The 21,770-nt window shown below is 33.9% G+C and overlaps 1 protein-coding gene across 9 annotated transcripts in view; it reads left to right on the top strand.

Annotated features, from left to right (window-relative positions):
- Positions 1 to 273: 273 nt before the first annotated feature.
- LOC114331473 (transient receptor potential cation channel trpm) overlaps positions 274 to 21,770 on the top strand; it is a 1,429,758-nt gene continuing 1,408,261 nt past the window's right edge. For 7 of the 9 annotated variants that reach the window (XM_050642920.1, XM_050642916.1, XM_050642919.1 and 4 more), the window contains exon 1: positions 274 to 380. The gene's annotated coding sequence lies outside the window, so the exon portion shown is untranslated. Of the gene's footprint in view, positions 573 to 21,770 lie in introns of all 9 variants that reach the window. The other 2 variants (XM_050642914.1, XM_050642922.1) reach the window with 2 other exon arrangements.

The following is a 21,770-nucleotide window of genomic DNA, read 5'->3' as shown; positions in this document are numbered from 1 at the left end:
CTCCTTTCAGATGTAGACATGGGTTTTTAAATAACCAGTTGTTGTCATCCACATTATGTAAACATCATAAAATTATTTATGGTATTAAAATTTATGAGATTTTAATGTATCGATTTCTAATGCAAATAATAGTGAATGAAAGTAACATAATTCAGTACCTAAATTTAACAGCCTTCAAAAATTTCGTTCCGTTTCTCCCACCTCTACACGTCTATCACGTGCAAAGCAACAAATTTGGCCGAGAACTACCGATCTAGCTTCTGCAAAGGCGAATGCGTCCGATCTCGTCAGTTTGCTCGAAATCGCGGACGAGTTGTGGTAGAAAAGTGGTGGATGAATTTTTTATAAAGAAAATTTTGAGTTTTGTGTCGCATGACTAGGTCAGTATAATTGTCGTTTAGATCATGAGTTTCAGTGATTTACATAATTAAAAGTTAAGGTTTATGTCATCATTGTGATTGTGAGTGAAGTTTTACAAAAGTTTTGAAGTTGTGCGAATTTTAAAATTGTTGGATTGTTTGAATTTTAAAGTTCTGTAGCACACTAAGACCCATTTTACTGGCTGTACACAGGTTTGAGTTTTTAATTTAGTCTTTCATAACATCAAACAACTAAAACCAACAATGTTTTATGTTGATAAATTGTGAAATAATTTTGAGGTTATGTAGTCATTACTTTGAATAATTTCTTTATTATTATCGATTTATAATTTACAGTGTATGGTAATCGACACGTTTTACATATTTTAAAATATATCATAAATATTACTACAAATGTAAAAAACAACTGTTAAATATACGGCAAAAATAGGTATAAACTATTTACTTAGGTATATTTTGCTTTTTTGTTTTGTTGACAACTATTTAGTCACATTTTTAAAGGAATCGGTTATTTTAAACCCCCAGACAGCAAGGATTTTTTCTTCAGGATCTGTGTTTAACACAAAAATTAAGTCACCAAAATGGCATTTTTAAATTTTATTTGATAGGGTTTGTTTGTATACAGTAATTCATATTTTTGATTCTAGACTAATTACAGCTCCTAAACTCGTAACCTATCTGTCACTCTACTCTCTGAAAAACAGCTGACTGTTCAGGGTCGTCTTAAGCATACACGGCGCCGCGCCGGGGTACAAGACTCATTTTTGCGCTCCCTTTTGTCAGAAGATTATACAGGGTAGCGAGAAAGTATGGAAACACGGTAATTTCTCGGAAACCGCTAAAACGATTTTTATAGATTTTGGTGAGCCAGGGTCTTCTAATGCGGCCGATATTATAGTGGTAATCAGCGCCCCCGTAACCGGGCGTGCAACGCGTGCGGCGCACGCGGGCGTAACCCCAAAGGGGCGCCAAATCGAAGGTTTGGTAAATAAGAAATATTTATTTTAAATGAGATAATCATTTTTTATATACAATTTTAATTATTTCATGAACAGCTAGAGAAATCTCAAAAATCAAATATTGAGTTATTACTGAAAAATAATTATTCCCGTCCTGAAATGTTGAACTTACTCCGTCAAAAATATATTACATTTTGTTGTTCCTTCCTAATTTTTTTCTTTGAAGTAGATTGAATTACGCTTGGCATATCATCCAATCGATTTTATCTTGTAAACTGAAGCGACACTCAAAATTGTGAAATAAACATCAAATCACACTCTTTGACGAATAGAAACATAAATATTAACACCCATAAAACGCAACTTAGCAGCTTTACTCCAACAAAAAACACAAGTTGTTGGATCAAGCAGTTTTACTCGTATAAAGTGAATCTTTTACTCGAATTTATGATAATTACCCTTCGGTAAACAAATACTCTATGAATTATGATTATGTATTTGACTTGAGTATATTTTCCCTTGTCGTCTATGCGTTAATTAGGCACAAACATTATTTACTCTTACTGGTGAACGGGTGGTTTCCTGCAGTGAAAAGTTTAAAATTTTATTTTATATTGGTGTTAATAATTACCTACGACTATTATTGTAATATCCGTTGGGTTTGTTCTGCCCTGGTTTTAAACTTTTGTTTTCGTGTAAAAAATATTGGACACTCTTTTTTATTTGTTGTTATTTTAAGTGGTGTAAAAATTAAATTAATTGTGAAAATGGTAAGTATCATAATCATTCATAGAATAATAATAATTCATTTTAAATAGTTATAATCGGGGTTCCTATAATAAAATCCACAATTTACAATTTATTTTGAAAAAAAAAGAGAATAATTAAGACATTGTGTCTGCATAACTTAGAACCATATGGGAAACTTTTCTATTATTAATTTTACGGAAAAAATTATTCTTCATAAAATGCTTTGCATAGTCTAAAAACTAAAATGCAACCAAATATAAAATTGTGTCAATCTTATGAGTATCAAAAATATGAATTTCGATCAAGAGTACCTTATATTTCTCAATATCGAAAATTATTATTATGAAAAATTGTTTGGAATTAATTAAAAACAATGTTTTAATATGCAATTACATCCTTTTATTTGAATTTTTTTTTCAAATTACAGATACCCAACGCCCTTCTCATTTATTACGAATAAAGCGATAACTCTTTTATTGTTATTGATTAATTAATTAATAATAATAAACGAGTTATCACATTATGTGTAATAACTGATAAGGGCTAATTATTAATAATAAAAGACTTATCACATTATTTCTAATAAATAAAAAGGGCGTTGTTGAAAAGTACAATTATTAATGTGCAATAAAAAGTTCTTTCTAAAAAGCTTTGCATGGTCTAAAATCTAAGATGCAACCATCAAATCCTATCAATTTTTTTCAATTTCATATGAGATATATGTAAAAAATATGAGTTTCGATCAAAAGTAAAGTGTCTTTCTAGATCACAATATATTTCAATTAGAAGGTTGTAATTGCATATAGAAACATAGTTTTTAATGCTGAACAACTTTTCATAATAACTTTTCAATATTGTGATAACTAAACGTACTTTGCTCTTGACGAATTTCATATTTTTTGACATACCTCGTATAAGATTCATAAAATTTTATATTTGATATTCTGAGTTCTAGACAATTCAGAACTTTTTATGAAGAATAACTTTTTTAGTAAAATTAATAATAAAACAGTTTCCCATATGGTTCCTAGTTATGTAGACACCCTGTATAAAATTTGTTTGGAAACTTTAAAATGACAAAATATTATTGTTTATTTACTTAAATGTATATTTTTTATTTAATATGCAGGGTGCTTCATTAATGTTGCAAAAAATTTAAGGGGAAAGGCGCAAAATGTTGCCTGTTAAAATTTTCGATGTATTTTAAATGAATTCATTTTTTTCGAATCCTGAGAAAACTAATAAGTATTTTTAAAAAATTTAAACGTAGAGTAAACGATAACGTTATTGCTGAGGGGCGACAGTCCCTTAAAATAAATAAAAAGTTTCTTTTGAATTAAATGTTTGCAATTATTAAAAGTCACACTAAATTTTCTCTTTTATTTTCACCCCTGTAACTTATTAAAACAAACCATATAGAAGTGTTCAGGGACTTTCGGCCTAAGTAATAATGTAGTCTTTCATTCTGGGTTTAAATTTTTCAAAAATATTTATTAGTTTTATATGTATAGTAGATTTAAAGGGCGCTAAAATATGTCACGCACGCGGGCGCCAATCAGCCTTGCGGGGGCCCTGGTGGTAATTACATTTTTGTCAAATCTTCCGTTTCTCTGGAAATCTAATGAACTTTCTTATTTTAAATACAACACTATATATTTATGCGTTTTTAAGTATGTATCTAAAGAAGTACTGATTATTTTTCATGTTATGTTCCCTATTAGTATGATAGAGTTGATTCAAAAAATGACATAACCTAAACATCCAAAGTGAAAGTTATCCTCCAACACCAAATTGTTCTATATGGTCCATATAATATTCAGAAAAAAGTCACACCTTTTTGAACGTCGGGTTTGGGGGGGGGGGGGGGAGAAGGGGGGAGAAGTCGGTAAATTCGTAGTTTTTTACGTTTTTCGTCAATATTTCTAAAACTATGAGGTTTAGCATGAACAACCTTCTATACAAAAATGTTCTACATTAAATTTGAAATAAAAAGGCCCTATACATAATCCTTCTAAAATGAACGGTTCCAAAGTTACGGAGGTACCTAGTATAGTATAATTGGCCCAAAAAAAGGCCTAACCCAGACATCCAAAATAAAAGTTTTCCTTCAACACCAAATTGTTCTATATGGTCCACATATTGTTCAGTAAAAAGTTACACCATTTTGAGCGTCCGGTTTGGGGGGGGGGGATATGGGGAAGAAATCGGTAAATTAGTAGTTTCTTTAGGTTTTTCGTCAATATTTCTAAAACTATGTTTAAGCGTAAACAATGCTCTATACAAAAACATTCTACATAAAATTTAAAACAAAAATGGTCCTATCCATAATTGTTATAAAATCAACGGTTCCAGAGTTACGGAGGGTGAAATGTGGAGGTTTTCGATACTTTTTATATTTTTTGGGCAATTGATGATGATTTTGGGTGGTGAGGTTGACGTTTCTTCAAGGGCTTATCACTAACATACCATTGGTCACTGAAATAGCAAATCCTGTTTAAAGAAAATTTCTTTCAATCAGTAAAAATATTATAAATTGCCCAAAAAGTATAAAAAGTATTGAAAACCTCCAATTTTCACCCTCCGTAACTATGGAATCGTTGATTTTATAACAATTACGTATAGGACCTTTTTTGTTTTAAATTTGATGTAGAACATTTTTGTATAGAAGATTGTTTACGCTAAAGCATATTTTTAGAAATATTGACGAAAAACATAAAAAAACTACTAATTTACCGATTTCTCCCCCATCTCCCCCCCAAACCGGACGCTCAAAATAATGTAACTTTTTACTGAACAATATCTGGACCATATAGAACAATTTGGTATTGGAGGAAAACTTTTACTTTTAATGTCTGGGTTAGGCCTTTTTTGGACCAATTATACTATACTACCTCCGTACCTTTGGAACATTTTAGAAGGATTATGCATAGGACCTTTTTTGTTTCAAATTTAATGTAGAACAATTTTGTATAAAGAGTTGTTCATGCTAAACCTCATAGTTTTAGAAATATTGACGAAAAACGTAAAAAAACTACGAATTTATCGACTTCTCCCCCCTCTCCCCCGAAACCCGACGCTCAAAATGGCGTGACTTTTTTCTGAACATTATATGGACCATATAGAACAATTTGGTGTTAAAGGATAACTTTCACTTTGGATGTCTGGGTTTGGATCTAGTTATACCATACTATATGTACCTAAATGCCATAATTTCGAAGTTATTATGACATTTATTAAAAACAATTTTAGAGAAAATTTAAAAATCAATTTTTTCGGCCCAGTTAGCCATTTTTTAGGTTTTTTTGGATCATTGGGAATAAAAAGGTCTTTTATAATTTTTTTCTTAAGCTAATTCTTTCCGTGTTAGAAACAAATTAAAACTGAAAAAAATCGAAAATACACGATTTTCTAGGTTCAAAAACACAAGTAAAAAATATTATTTTTGAACTACAAAGTGCCTAAATTCAAACTCAAACCTTATTATATTAGCTACCGATAAGTGATTTGGTCTTGTTTTATTCTAAAATATTGTTTTTTAATTGTTAATGCAGCCCGATCGCCCGTCCTCTCATATGAGCTTCATTAACAATAAAAAAACCATTTTTTAGAATAAAACGTGCCAATAATTCTTATAGGGAGCTGATAGAAGAAGGTTTGAGTTTAATTTTGGTACTTCGTAATTTTAAAAATTATTTTGGAAGTTATTCTTCTTTAGGCGCGATGTGATTGAGAGTAAAATTTCATAAATCTGCGCGCATGCGCACACAGACAGTAATAGTTCGTTGCTAATCTTTCAAGATATTATTTATTATAATTTTTGGATTTGTCTTTCTCTGTAGTAAGATAATAAAATATTATGTAGGTATAACATTTTTATGTTTATTTGTCACCGTGTTGTGTAATTATATCCGAAACTTGTCATTTAAAGAAGCTCGGTGGCGTAGTTGGTAGAGCATTGGGTCAGGGGTTCCCCCAGGGGTTGGGGGTCGCGGGTTCCAATCCTGGACGATTCATATTTTTTTTTAATTTTTGGTTTAGTAAAAATTTTTTGAAAGTGGTAGATAAGAAAGTCAGTTTAATATTTAAATAAAATACAAATACCTGTTAAGTATAATATTTACTTCGTTGAAATTATAAAATAGAAGAATAACTTCTTACGTGCGTACAAAGTACACACACATTCTTTTTTTTACTTGTGTTTTTGAACCTTTAAAATCGTCATTTTTCAATTTTTTTTTAAGTTTTAAATTGTTTATAACTCGGAAACGATTAACTTTAGAGAAAAATTACAAAAAAACCTTTTTTTTATTCCCAATGATCCAAAGAACCTAAAAAATGTCTAACCGGGCCGAAAAAATTGATTTTCTATAATTTCTTTAATTTTTTTTTAATAAATGTCGCAATAACTCTGAAATTATGGCATTTAGGTATAAGGAAAATAATATAATTAATTATAAATAATAATATAAAATAATCATTATTTCTTAAGGACTTCAAAACGCAAAAAATATACAGGGTGTTCCATTTAAAATAAGAAAGTTTTTTTTAGATTTTCAGAAAAAAGGAAGATTTGACAACAATTCGTGTAATGTGTTCTGATAGCGTATTATCAAAATTGGAAATACATTCTATTAATTTTAAAAAGTTATCCTATTCATGTAACCTTTGACTGGTTCCTCTTAATGGTAAATTTTGTCGTGCTAAAAATGTTATTATTTCGATAATTCTTTCTAAAACCGCCGTCCCCCTTTTTCTTTCGCGTTCAACTGCTGCTGAATTGACAGAGTCTACTGTATGACTTTCTAGTAAGGGCCGGTATTTCCAACCGCACTAAGCCAAAGCTTACTTTAAGCCTGAGCTTAAGCTTAGATGTTTGTATTTCTACTTTAATTTGAGGCTAAGCATAGGCTTAAACCAAATAATTTTAAGCTTAAGCTTAAGCTTAAGCTCGCGCGGAAGTTGGTTTAAGCTTTTGCTTAAAATTTGTTTTCTGTTTTTTGAGGTTATTTCTATAGATTAATAGGTAATTCTAGAGTTATTTTGAAAACCAACTTTTGCGTAATAACGTTGATTATTAACGATCATTAAAATAAAATTCTTACTCCATTTGAAAGGTGTAGGCACATGAAAATTATTTATTTCTACAATGCTTGGTATATTTATTTTACAAAAGTAAACTTACATTCCAATTTGATATTTTAAGGAATATATCCAATAAACAAAATTACAAAGACGGATCTTCTATTACTTATGCAAAATAACAATAAAACCTATAACCAGAGAAAATATAGATAATATACTAACAACAAATGTGCCATGTACACAAAATTAAGTGAAGTAAAAATGAGACAGTCACAGATGACAAGATAAAATTAAATGTAAACAGTAGTGGTTTTTACCTCAGAACAGTTAGTTCTGGCATTTTGATGTATTCAGAGGTACCAAACCAATTAACTTGACAGTTGAGGACCAGTTTAGTTAAGGAAGTGATGGAAATACGGCACCTAGCTTAAGCTTCTGCTTAACTTTTGACACAGGCTTAGCTAAGCACAAGCTTAATTAGCTGCTGTAATACCGGCCCTAAGTCTTTTTTAGATCTACTAATTTTTTTACAGAAATTAAATGGCTACGGCTACCCTTATCTCGTGTCGTTCTAAAAACGTAATAAACGTCTTTTTGGCGCAAACGTAGTGAAGAAAATTAGGTTTTCGAAAATCAGCATTTACATTTTCCTATTATAAAAGGTGTCGCTAAAAGTGGGATAAGCTCCCCAACGGCAATAGGGATGTTCACAAAAAATTAAAAAGTCATTTCAAACATGTAAAACGATTAAGAAACACCCTAGGAATAATTGTCCAAAATTTCAACAAAATTGAAAAAGCTTTTCTATAAAAAATCTTTATTAGAAATCTAGCATTATTTTAAATTTCAAGAACGCTTCTCTATTGGCCTGACGTCACTAGTTGCATACCCCAAGCGCGCGCCATTCTCATAGTGTTACTGTTTACCTGTTTGACGTTTCAGGTCATTTTATTTTGTTCTCTTCTTGTTTTATCAGGGTTAAAGTGGAGTTTTATAGTGAATTTGTTTAGTTTAAAGTGGATAGATAGACTGTTTGTAAGGACATATTTTGGGTTTTACAAAAATAAACAAATAAAATGGAAGAAGGTTTTCAGAAAGCCGATTCGTATAAACTACCGACTGTAGTGTAGATGTAACAATGGTGTATGATTTATTGGCATCTTGTAAAAAAATAAATCTACCACAGCTTTACTGAGTGTATATTCCATATAATTTTCCATGTCTTCTTTAAGCTAAAAAAGAAATGCTTAATACTCCACAAAAAAAAATAGAGAAAGTTGTATGCATGCATTGTACGCATGCATATTGTATACATACATTGGCTGGTTATTACTTTACCTTGGTTAGGTGTATTAAAAATATTTTTATTCTTCTTCATGTGCCTTGTCCGTTGTGGACGTTGGCTATCATCATGGCAATTTTAATTTCATTTGAGGCGTTTCTGAATAACTCGATCGATTTTTGTCCAAATCATTGGCGTAAGTTTTTAAGTCATGAGTGTCTTTTCTTCCGGGTCCGCGTTTGCTCTCTATTTTACCTTGCGTTATCAGTTGGAGTATACGATATTTATCATGCCTCATGATATGACCGAAATATTTAAGATTTCGTTTCTTAATTGTAAAAGAGATTTCTTTTTGTTTTCCCATTCGACGCAATACCTGTACGTTGGTGTGGGTCGCCCAGGATATTTTGAGGATTCGTGGGTACACCCACATCTCGAATGCCTCTAGCTTTTTCATTAATGTTTCCATTATTGTCCAGGCCTCTACGCCATATAGCAAGACCGGAAATAATAACATTTTAGCAGCCGCATTTTTAGTGGGAGAGATATTATGTCGCAATGGGTGAAAATATTTCTCATGCATGTTGTTAAATGTTGCTATGTCCTTTTCAACTCTAGATCTTATTTCGGTTGTTTCGTATTTCGAGTTGACAACTGTTCCAAGGTAAAAAATATTTTTGAACTTGGGTATTATACATTTGCATTTCAACCAATCTTTTCACTAAATTATTAATGATTTTAATATAATATAAAGTCATATTACCTACATCCACATGTAGTTATTTCAAGGTTTACTTTTACTGTATGTATTATTAGAATCCCGTTTTTAGGAATATCCCAGTTTAAGGAATACAAATTTGAGGTCCCGAAACTTTTTCATTTACTCTTTAAGGGGGTAGGTGCAAAATCTTGGTCCAATGCTATTTAAATTCATTCATTTTTTTCGAATCCTGAGAAAACTAATAAGTATTTTTGAAAAATGTAAACGCAGAAAGAACAATTACATTATTACCAAGGGCCGAAAGTCTCTGGAAAACTTCTATAATGTTTATTTTATTAAGTTAGTTCTTTAAGTTAGTTATTTTAAGTTCTAGCTGCAACAAACCATTTCTTTTTCTGTTTTAAATTGGCTGGAACGGTAATAAAAATCTTGTCAGAACTGTTTTTTGATGTATTTACACACCCAGGAACAAAACACCACTTATTTGGCTTTATTTTTAATAATTAAATACGTAAAAAACTGCGCACATTCAAATACACTGAGTAAATAAGTATACAAAACTAGTCGTCGATCAAAGACGTTACGACTGCTGACGTCACAGACCGTAGCCTCGCTGCAGGGTACCGTTTTTCTAGCCTCCAAGAAAATCAACATTATGAACTCATTTATCTTAAAAAATATACATTTTTAAACAGTTTTATGATTGTTACGTTTTTATATACCTTGTAATCTATTGAATTTAACTATATTTAAAAATTAGTGAACATCCCTATTATACTTTTATCAGCAGAATCGGATACACTGATAATTTTTATAAGATGGTGATTCATTGGTAAATACCTACTCGACATTCAATATTGGTCAAAATAGTGTACGCGTCACCTTTTTGGAATTGTTGTCGGAATAAACTAAATGGGTTTCATTTGCTCCAAATTAGCTGCAAAACGCATGCGCACTTTAAAATGATATAAATAATATCGTTAATAGATAAATATACAAGGTATATTTACTTAGTATAATTTAATAATTAGTTATTAATAATAATTAAAAGTAAATATACCTTGTATATTTATCTATTAACGGTATTATTTATATTAAGTGAGGTTAGAAATTGTCGGCGACAATTTGTCCACTAGTCCACTGTAGGTATCCGCGAACGCAACTATTACATTTGCGTATTGTAGGTGTAGTAAGCATTAATAGCCTTTGTAAAAAATACCGAAAGTGCACTTGTATGTTTTCGTTATTTTTAGGTTTTTTAAGGACAAAAACCGCAATTTTGAGCTTGGACTTGGCGCCCGGGTGCCTCGCAGCCCTTGCACCCCCGGGTTGAGACGGCCCTGTGACGGTTCGTCAGTTGTTTGTAGTTCAATCTGGTTAAATTCATTGCAGTTCGATCTTTCATCGCATTCAGTATACAGAGTGAGTTTTATGTATGGAACGCCTCAATGATCTCGGAAACGGCTTGCATGGAATGGGACGTTTCATCGCCGCCGGTTCATCGCCGCCGTTTCGATGCCGCCAGTTCATCGCCAGTCCATTTCATCGCCGGCCGTTTCATCGCCGGCCGTTTCATCGCCAGTTAGTCAGTTGATCTTGTATTACGGGAGATGACACGACACGACGTTAAATAAAAAATATTATTATATTAATTTACTGTTCTATTTCTACTTCTCCTAAATTTGATACTAAACAGTATTAAATTTGTAGTGTTAAATTATATTTTATATTATAAAAGTTTAAAAGTCTATTAAAAGATTAAGTATGGCAACGGGAATGGTCATATCTCACATTTCCTAGAATTCCTAATTAATACTAAAAATAAATAATAAATGTAACTGTCGAAAATTTGTCGAAAATTCGGAAATATATCAGTTAGCGATTAACTGACTGGCGATGAACCGGCGGCATCGAAACGGCCGGCGATGAATCGGCCGGCGATGAACTGGCGACATCGAAACGGCGGCGATGAACTGGCGGCGATGAAACGTCCTAGACCCCGGCTTGCACGATTTTCATAAATTTTGGTGTGTAAGGGTTTTCTAATGGGGCAGGTTTTCGGAGGTATTGCTACATTTACTTATTTAAAACAAGTAATTGGACTTAGTAAGCCCTAGATTTTCACCCAAAGTAATCGAAAGTAGAACTGATCATCATTGTTTAAACACAAATGTATTCAAAAGGTAAACTAAAGATTCAAACTCAACTTTTCAATGCGCTTCGTTTGATTTGTTACATGTACTATTTATGCGACTATAATGGCACTTCTGGTTAGAACTTTTTAACCGGAAATGATATAAAAACATAAATTTTACATTTGTTCTCATCTCGCTAAGGCACGTCGAATGATATATCGCTTATACAATTTCGGTGACTTTAAAACAGTACTTACGGTTGCAACTCTAAAACTGGAAGTTCGATGTCAAATTTCTCATCTCTAATATCATCCTTGGGTTATAAGCTTTCATTCGACACCTCATTTGTCACTCTATCTGTATTAATAACGGAGGAGTTGTATTCGCAAAAGGACAGACAGTCATGAAACCGGAAGTATATATTTGCTCTCGTCTTGCGAAGGCGCGTCGAATAATATATCACTTGTACTATTCGGGTGACTTTAAAACAGTACTTCTGGTTGCATTTCTAAAACCCGAAGTACTAGGTCAAATTTCTCACCTTTAGTACCATCCTTGGAATATAAGCTTTCATTCGACACCTCATTTGTCATTCTACCTAGTATAATGACGGAGGAGTTATATTCGCGGTCGGACGGACAGACGGACAGACATCCTAGGTAAAATTGCTCACCTTTAGTATCATCCTTGGATTACAAGCTTTCATTTGACACCTCTTTGTCATTCTACCTGGTATAATGAAAAAAGGGTTATATTCGCGGTCGGACGGACAGACAGACAGACAGTCTACGTCAAATTTATCATCTTTTGTACCATCCTTGGATAATAAGCTTTCATTTGACACCTTACTTGTCATCCTACCTGGTATAATGACAGGAGTTGTGATCAATGTTTGGGATCGATTAATACGAATACGTCATCAGAACTGACCCCCAGACTATCTGGTGCCCAAGGTCACTGCTAAGGCATGTTATCTTCTGGAGTTTGGAGGGTTTTTGGACACCTGGCGCACCGGGGGTCGGTCCTGATGGCGTATTCTCAGTCATTGGCCCCAAAAAACCCCTAATAATCCAGTGGCGGCTCGTGAGTTTTACAATAGGGGAGGCTCTAACTATAAAAAATCTAGACAAATTTGCACTAGCAAAAAAATGCACCAAAAAAAGTAATTTAAGGCTCCATTTGTTTTTGACCATTTTTATTTACATTTCACCTTACCGGGACCCTCCCTCTTAGGAAGCGTTCAAGTATTACGTAACGCGATTTTCGAAGATTTTTGACCCACCCTCCCCCTACGTAACGCACTCTAATAGATTTTTGAACCCCCCCCCCCCCCACCTGCGTTACGTAATACTTGAACGGTCCCTTACCGCATGCTTGCATTGATAACTGAGATGTAGAATAGCTTTTGTAACTAATAATAATATTATTGTTACTAAAAGAACTTTATAAACACAGGATTAAATTTAAAATTAACGAAATTTTTCGAATTTTGAGTCATAATTACCCCACAGTTCCTTGTAATTGCCGCGATTAATGGAATAATCATCACTTTCATCGTGTCAGCGAAAAGCTAATTCTTGCGAAGCCAAATATAGTTATATCGATAAGCCTTTTTAAATTCATCCTATTCTCCAAAATCTGATTATTGTAAGTAATTATGGCCTCTTTTTGAGCTGTATCTAAAGCAGTTACTATATTTTGTTTAGCAAAAAGTTTTAATTTACACAAAAAACTTTTTCCTCTTAATAGACCCGGTTAACCAGTCCCATTTATTATACCAGTTAATATTAAATGCACGATTTTGACTATTACCTGAGGATTTAATAATAGTTAAATTTGGCTGTGGTCTCTCTAAGGTTTTAATAATATAAGCTTTATTATAATATACTTAAAGTATTAAAATTATTCATTTATATACATTTTATCTAAACAAACAACGGTACGTAAATTGTAAAAATAACCTTACCAAGCCAATAACAACACAAATAAAAATATATGAAATACAAAAATTCACCAAACACTAATTAAAAGAAATATAATGATAAAATCACACCAAGAAATACCCTGACTATTAACTTCCTTATAGAATATAAGTAAAACCACAAGTGAGCCTAATTCTGGTTTTGCCTCCCTTGGCATATATTTCTGGGTAGTTTGACGTGAAGCGATATAATATTACGTTTCTCTATCGAGTATTATTGTACGCATAGGAAACTATATCGCTGGTTTCGAGACGTTTGTCGTAACTTAGAACACAACGGAGTCGAGTCTGGCTTCTACCTCCCTTGGTAGGGATATGAGGAGCTGCTCACAGCATACAGGTGGGCATATTGATGCATTCCAGATGCGTTTAGTTACAAAAGTGTGCAATAATTTACACTTTCTATTAGTACGAGCGCTTGTTGTTTCTCGTGATTCAAAATAAACAAAACAGTGACATTTCATCAATAATTCTAGAAATATTATGTCCCAGATATGACATAAAATGTATAAAAAAATTATGGGGAGGCTAAATCTTCGTTGCCTCCTCTAACGAGCCGCCACTGTAGTAATCTAGTGTTTGCATCAATTTAGTGCCGAAAACCTCGAAACTTCAGATGACGTGCCTTAGCACTGAACCTGGGCACCAGGTGCTCCGGTGGTCGGTTTTGATAGCGTTTGATAGCAGGGACGCGCCGTCCATATGGGCAAGGTCGTGCGGCGCACGACGGCGCCAAGGCGTTAAAGGCGCCCTTTGACTCGGCAAAGTTAAATAAATATCCAATTCAAAACTAAATATTTTTTGAAGCAAAAAAACATTGCAAAAAATAACTTAGTCCACTCATTCCCAAACATTACTATTTCGTTACGTATATTATTAACTATAGGTACCGATTTCTGTAGCTTCAGCCGTTCTAGCTAAGCGTTTATTTGAAAAACAACACATTATGTCAATTTTTCGAAAATTTGACTTTATGTATTGTTCTTATAGAATAGTAGTTTATTTCTCCAGTTCACACATTTGGTTCACATTGCATAGAAAGTTTTGATAGTTTTAGAAAACCAACAGATGTCCATGCGATTTTTTGTAAAAACAACACTTGTCCCATCCTAGTCAACGGTGAATGATCTTATCCTTAAATTTATCAGTTGTGTGCATTCTTTGATAGTAATAATGTGATGTTTATCTCTTTTGTATTAGAAATAGTTCAGCATAACAGAAACTATATGTACAACACAATACCTCTCTATTTTCGAATATATTTTGGTAAGTTTGTACAATTATTTTGATATCCACATTCCTTCCAATGAATGTCTTAATAAAAGTAAGATTTGAAATAAATTAAAGCTGGACAGTTTTACTTGATTTTCCAAAATTTTCATTTTTGGACAAGTGTTGTGTTTCAAATAAACGCTTCAATTACTTAAGATCTAGAATGGGTCTGGAACGGCTAGAAAATCTTACTATTATTTATACAGAATCTGAGTTTTTAAAGGACCTGAATAATGAAAATCTAATTAATAAATTTGTCAAAGGTAAAGCAAGAAAAGTTCAATTTCTATAAGAAATATCCGTTGGTTTTCATCATAATACTTAGTACATTTGTTTAAAAAATCGCAATATAAATATATTTCATTTTTTGATCTTCAATTTTTTTTAACAATTTTAAGTAATGCTGGATAACTTTAACATAGTTTTTATTCTGTTCTGTTTTATTATGCAATATAGCTTTAAAAAATTATTTTTAACAACTACTACACTACTAGAAACAACAGAGATGAAAATACTTCGACGAATATCAGGTAAAAGTCTGTTGGATAGTGGGAGAAGCGAAAACATAAGAAGATCATGCAATGTAGAAGACATAAAATGGATGGGTGACAAAACGGAAACAGGAGTGGAACGAACACATTAGTAGAATAGTAGAGGATAGGATAGTACGAATAGCACGAGATAAGTCACCAAATTGACGAAGAATTATTGGCAGACCAAGAAAAAGACAGTACTGCGTACTTATCATTTCCTTAAAAAAAAAAAAAAAAATCTGGGTAGACGTAGAAAAAATTTCATAGTTTTCCACGTTGAAATGTGAAGGAGTGATTGATATTTCTACCCTGGTAATTTTGATAAAGGCGCTTATCAATATTTTGCCCGACGGCGCCGAAGTTACTTGGCGCGTCCCTGTTTGATAGCCCCAAAAACCCCCCGAGTAACAAAACCTGGCCATTAATGCACTTATTTTGACATGTTTATGCACTTTAAAATGTAAGCATTTCCACCCATTTTTCTATAGTATCTTTTTTCTATTAGTAGACTTTTTTCCTGATATCATCATAGACGCAATTCAAAAAGTTGTAAGTCTTCTCTACAAAGTATTTAAGGTGCTTTATTTAAAAATCTAAATCGACTTAGGTATACATATGTGCCAAATGTGTTGGTCTATTTTGTACTTAAATATAAATTTAAATTTTTTTAACGTTGAAGTAATCATGTAAAATTTAATTAACGTGTTTTGTATCGATGTCTAAACATCATTGAATTACCCTATATTATGTTACGTTTCTATATGCCATTATTTGTCCGAGAGCATCTATATTAGTTGTTTTTCATGTTATTGTTCGACCTTCACAAAACTTATTTCATGACTGAGGCCACTGCGAACGAGTTAAAATTTTTGGATATTAGCACATTTTTGATAACACAGTTATTTTTCACGGTTCACTGTTCTGTCTGCTTATCAAATGCAGTTTTTGGATTAACGATGCTCTCTATATTTCACTCTTTTTTAACCAATTTAAAAACTACATTACTCGAACACGTTCTCGAACATGTACACGAACATGAAGGGTAAGTACATACACTGGGGTGCAAAATTATTAACCAGACACCTTAAAAATGAGTCATTTTTGATGTCTCGAATTTTCTAAACCTGGGATTATTCTTTAATAATATCGCTGTAATAATATTGTTGCTAAACAGGTACATTTTCATTGTATACCGGGTGTACCAATGAAACTGTGTTTTTTTCTTAAACTTCCCATCACCCTGTGGAATATTCTAGCATTTATAAAATACTCAAATTAAAATCCAACTATAGCCTCATGTTTTCTCAACATTTTGTTTTTTGATTCATTCGCTTATGTTGGATAATAAAAAAGTTAGGTACAGTGGAACCTCGATAACTCGGATTAATCGGGACCGCGGCCGATCCGGGTTATCGAAAATCCGGGTTAGCCGGAGAAAATGGTAAAAATTAATAAAATACAGTATACTTACAGATTTTAGTTCTATTTTTCTTCCAATCCGACACTGTAGATGTACCGACACCATATGATGCTGCAACTGTTTTTAAAGATTCGCCTTTATCAATTCTACCTAAGGCTTCTAGTTTCTTTTCCATTGGCACTACAACATTTTTACGTTTCGCTGCCATTGCGTAGACAAAAAAAACACAAAATCTGAATAGATTTACGAACGATTACAGAAGGGAAGTGAATAATACGACTGTACTACACACAATACGGTTCTCAATCGCAACGATTTTATTATGTTATTTAATAACAGTGGAGAACTAAGACCATTGTTTAAAAAATAATTTTTTAATAGTCTTTTCAAACAATGCTGACAGTTTAAAATAAATAAAGGGTACAATACTACAGGTGCCTGTTGAGTCCGATAACCCAAACAACGAACGTTGTGTGCCATGAGTCATTTTTACTGTCGTAAAATATGGTTCAAATTACACTAATACCCATTATCTCTCAAATATTATATTACATGAAAGAATACCCACGAACGAACATAATATAAAACACGCTGTATTTTCCTGTCACCGTGTCACACAAAAAATTGGCAAGCGCAAGTATTATACATATAATAATTATTATTACATGTACTTGAGCTGGGCAATTTTATTTGTGACAAGGTGAGAGGAAAATACAGCGTGTTTTATATATTCGTTCATGGGTATTCTTTCATTTTTCCGACTGTATATTTTTATTGTTGAAATGTTTGTCTGATAAAAATCGGTCCGGGTTAGCCGGACTTCCGGGTTATCGGGGGCCGACTTATCGGGGTTCTACTGTACTTTAACAATTAGCCATGTTTTTCATCAATACAGGATGTTTTTAAATAAGTATGGCAAACTTCAAGGGGTAATTCTACATAAAAAAATAATGACAGTTTGCTTTATAAACCCATGTCCGCAAATGCTTCGTTTCTGAGATAGAGGGTGTTAAAATTTTACTTACAAACTGACGATTTATTTATTGCTTTAAAACCGGTTGGGATATACTAATGAAATTTGGTGGATTTTAAGACGTAATTATTGTACATTTTTCACATACAAGTAAGAATTTAATATTCACCATTGGCGCGCATATGGGTAATATGAGCTGTCATATTACCCGTATGCGCGCAAATGGTGAATATTAAATTCTTACACGTGAAAAATGTACAATAATTACGTCTAATACCCAGCAAATTGCATTTGCATATCTCAACCCGTTTTAAAGCAATAAATAAATCGTCAGTTTGTAAGAAAAATTTCAACACCCACTATCTAGGAAACGAAGCATTTGCGGACATACCGTTTATAAAGCAAACTGTCATTATTTTTTCATGCAGAATTACCCCTTAAAGTTTACCATACTTATTTAAAAACACCATGTATTGATGAAAAATATGCCTAGTTGTAAAAGTACCTAACTTTTGTATTATCCAACATAAGCGAATGAATCAAAAACAAAATGTTGAGAAAACATGAGGCTATAGTTGGATTTTAATTTCAGTATTTTATAAATGCTAGAATATTCCACAGGATGATGCGAACTTTGAGAAAAAAACACAGTTTGATTTGTACACCCGGTATACAATGAAAGTTTAACTGTTTAGTAACAATACTATTACAGCGATATTGCTAAAGAATAAGGCTATAATATATTAAAAAAATCACTTAAATCGGACAGCAGGTTCAGGAAATTTGAGACATCAAAAATTACCCATTTTTAAGGTGTCCGGTTAATTTTGCACCCCAGTGTATTAAGGTATTTATACATATGCACGTCGCTCGTCGCGCGCACCGCTTACGTGCTGTATGTTTGTTAGATTGTAGACCTAATTCATTTGCCGAATGAATTAATGCATTAATTAAATGCCGAAAACCATCCAATCTCCAGAAGATGATGTCCCTTGCAGTGACCATTGGCCCAGGTGCTCCGGAGGTCGGTTCTGATTGCGTATTCGTGTTTAGTGACCTCAAAAACTCTCCTGTAATCCATTTGCATCAATTAAATGCCAACAACTCTCGAAACTCTAGAAATAGATACAATAAACTAGACGAACACATGGTCCGTGAACTTAGCCCGAAAAAGTCGGGAAAAAAATGTGATCGATGCCATTCGATTGTCCAGTGATTGTACACGTTTGTCCACCATTTTATTTCGTTAGTCCACCCATCAATTATTGTTTATAAACAAAAATTTTTTTTCGGGCTAACTTCACAAATCCACAAATTTTCGAAAATTTAAAAAACCTCTTGCTATATTGTTTGTCCATCGTTTGTCCATGTTTGTCCACCACATAATTTTTTTTGTCCACCCTCTGATATTTTTAACATAATTTTTTTTTATATATAATATTGCTCACGGATAATAGGACAGTACCGCCGAAAAAGTACTCAGACATTAGAATGAATGTTTATGCGGGGGCAGAATCTCAACTACCCATTTGTCTACACCCTCGCAGCGTTTGTCCAACCCCTTAAGGTGCAAAACAACCCCCTTGAAGACTTTAATTTATTTTTTTTAAATTCTCCACCCGGGCCAAATTCACGTCCGCTTAAAAACGCATTTAAATGTTATTTCAGGTTCTAAATCCCAACTACCTGTTTGTCCACTCCTTCGCCCCGTTTGTCCAACCCCTTAAAGTGCGAAACGACCCCCCTCGAGATTGCAATTATTTTTTTTAATTCTCAATTCGGGCTAACTTCACGTCCCCTTAAATGCGTATTTAAACGTTAATTCTGGGACAGAATCCCAACTACACGTTTGTCCACACCTTCGCATCGTTTGTCCACCCCTTCGCAGCGTTTGTCCAACCCCTTAAAGTGCAAAAAGACCCCCCCACAGATTGTAATTATTTTTTTTTATTTCTCAATCCGGGCTAACTTCACGTCCGCTTAAAAACACATTTACATGTTATTTCAGGTTCAGAATCTCAACTATCCGTTTGTCCACTCCTTCGCAGCGCTTGTCCAACCCCTTAAAGTGCGAAACCAACCCCCTGTTATTTGTAATTATTTTTTTAATTCGGGGTAACTTCACGTCCGCTAAATGCGTGTTTAAACGTTAATTTGGGAACAGAATCCCAACTACCCGTTTGTCCACCCCTTCGCAACGTTTGTCCAACCCCTTAAAGTGCGAAACCAACCCTCTGTTATTTGTAATTATTTTTTTAATTTTTTAATTCGGGGTAACTTCACGTCCGCTTAAATGCGTGTTTAAACGTTAATTCGAAAACAGAATCCCAACTACCCGTTTGTCCACCCCTTCGCAACGTTTGTCCAACCCCTTAAAGTGCGAAACTACCCTCCTGCAGATTGTAATTATTTTTTTATTTCTTAATTCGGGCTAACTTCACGTCCGCTTAAATGCGTATTTTAACGTTAATTCGGGGACAGAATCCCAACTACACGTTTGTCCACCCCTTCGCAGCGTTTGTCCAACCCCTTAAAGTGCAAAACGACCCCCCACAGATTGTAATTATTTTTTTTTATTTCTCAATACGGGCTAACTTCACGTCCGCTTAAAAACACATTTACATGTTATTTCAGGTTCAGAATCCCAACTATCCGTTTGTCCACTCCTTTGCAGCGTTTGTCCAACCCCTTAAAGTGCGAAACCAACCCCCTGTCATTTGTAATAATTGTTTTTATTTTTTAATTCGGGCTAACTTCACGTCCGCTTAAATGCGTGTTTAGACGTTAATTCGGGAAGAGAATCCGAACTACCCGTTTGTCCACCCCTTCGCAACGTTTGTCCAACCCCTTAAAGTGCGAAACCACCCTCCTGCAGATTGTAATTTTTTTTTATTTCTTAATTCGGGCTAACTTCACGTCCGCTTAAATGCGCATTTTAACGTTAATTCGGGGACAGAATCCCAACTACACGTTTGTCCACCCCTTCGCAGCGTTGGGCCAACCCCTTAAAGTGCAAAACGACCCCCCCCACAGATTGTAATTTTTTTTTATTTCTCAATACGGCCTAACTTCACGTCCGCTTAAAAACACATTTACATGTTATTTCAGGTTCAGAATCCCAACTATCCGTTTGTCCACTTCTTCGCAGCGTTTGTCCAACCCCTTAAAGTGCGAAACCAACCCCCTGTCATTTGAAATTATTTTTTTTATTTTTTAATTCGGGCTAATTTCACGTCCGCTTAAATGCGTGTTTAAACGTTAATTCGGGGACAGAATCCCAACTACCCGTTTGTCCACCCCTTCGCAACGTTTGTCCAACCCCTTAAAGTGTGAAACCACCCTCCTGCAAAATGTAATTATTTTTTTATTTCTTAATTCGGGCTAACTTCACGTCCGCTTAAATGCGTATTTTAACGTTAATTCGGCGACAAAATCCCAACTACACGTTTGTCCACCCCTTGCCACCGTGTGTCCAACGGCTTAAAGTGCGAAACGACCCCCCTGGAGATTGGAATTATTTTTTTTATTTCTCAATTCGGGCTAACTTCACGTCCGCTTAAATGCGTATTTAAACGTTAGTTCGCGGGCAAAATCCCAACTACACGTTTGTCCACCCCTTCACAGCGTTTGTCGAAACCGTTAAAGTGCGAAACGACCCCCCCGCAGATTTGCAACGTTTGTCCAACCCCTTAAAGTGCGAAACCACCCTCCTGCAGATTGTAATTATTTTTTTATTTCTTAATTGGGGCTAACTTCACGTCCGCTTAAATGCGTATTTAAACGTTAATTCGGGGACCGAATCCCAACTACACGTTTGTCCACCCCTTCGCAGCGTTTGTCCAACCCCTTAAAGTGCAAAACGACCTCCCCACAGATTGTAATTATTTTTTTTATTTCTCAATACGGGCTAACTTCACGTCCGCTTAAAAACACATTTACATGTTATTTCAGGTTCAGAATCCCAACTATCCGTTTGTCCACTTCTTGGCAGCGTTTGTCCAACCCCTTAAGGTGCGAAACCAACCCCCTGTTATTTGTAATTATTTTTTTAAATTTTTTAATTCGGGCTAACTTCACGTCCGCTTAAATGCATGTTTAAACGTTAATTCGGGGACAGAATCCCAACTACCCGTTTGTCCACCCCTTCGCAACGTTTGTCCAACCCCTTAAAGTGTGAAACCACCCTCCTGCAAAATGTAATTATTTTTTTATTTCTTAATTCGGGCTAACTTCACGTCCGCTTAAATGCGTATTTTAACGTTAATTCGGCGACAAAATCCCA

The sequence above is a fragment of the Diabrotica virgifera genome, chromosome 2 (genome assembly GCF_917563875.1).
Source record: "Diabrotica virgifera virgifera chromosome 2, PGI_DIABVI_V3a".
NCBI lineage: Eukaryota > Metazoa > Arthropoda > Insecta > Coleoptera > Chrysomelidae > Diabrotica > Diabrotica virgifera.
Note: the sequence above shows the minus strand (reverse complement) of the source record. Positions and strands in the feature narration are given on the sequence as shown.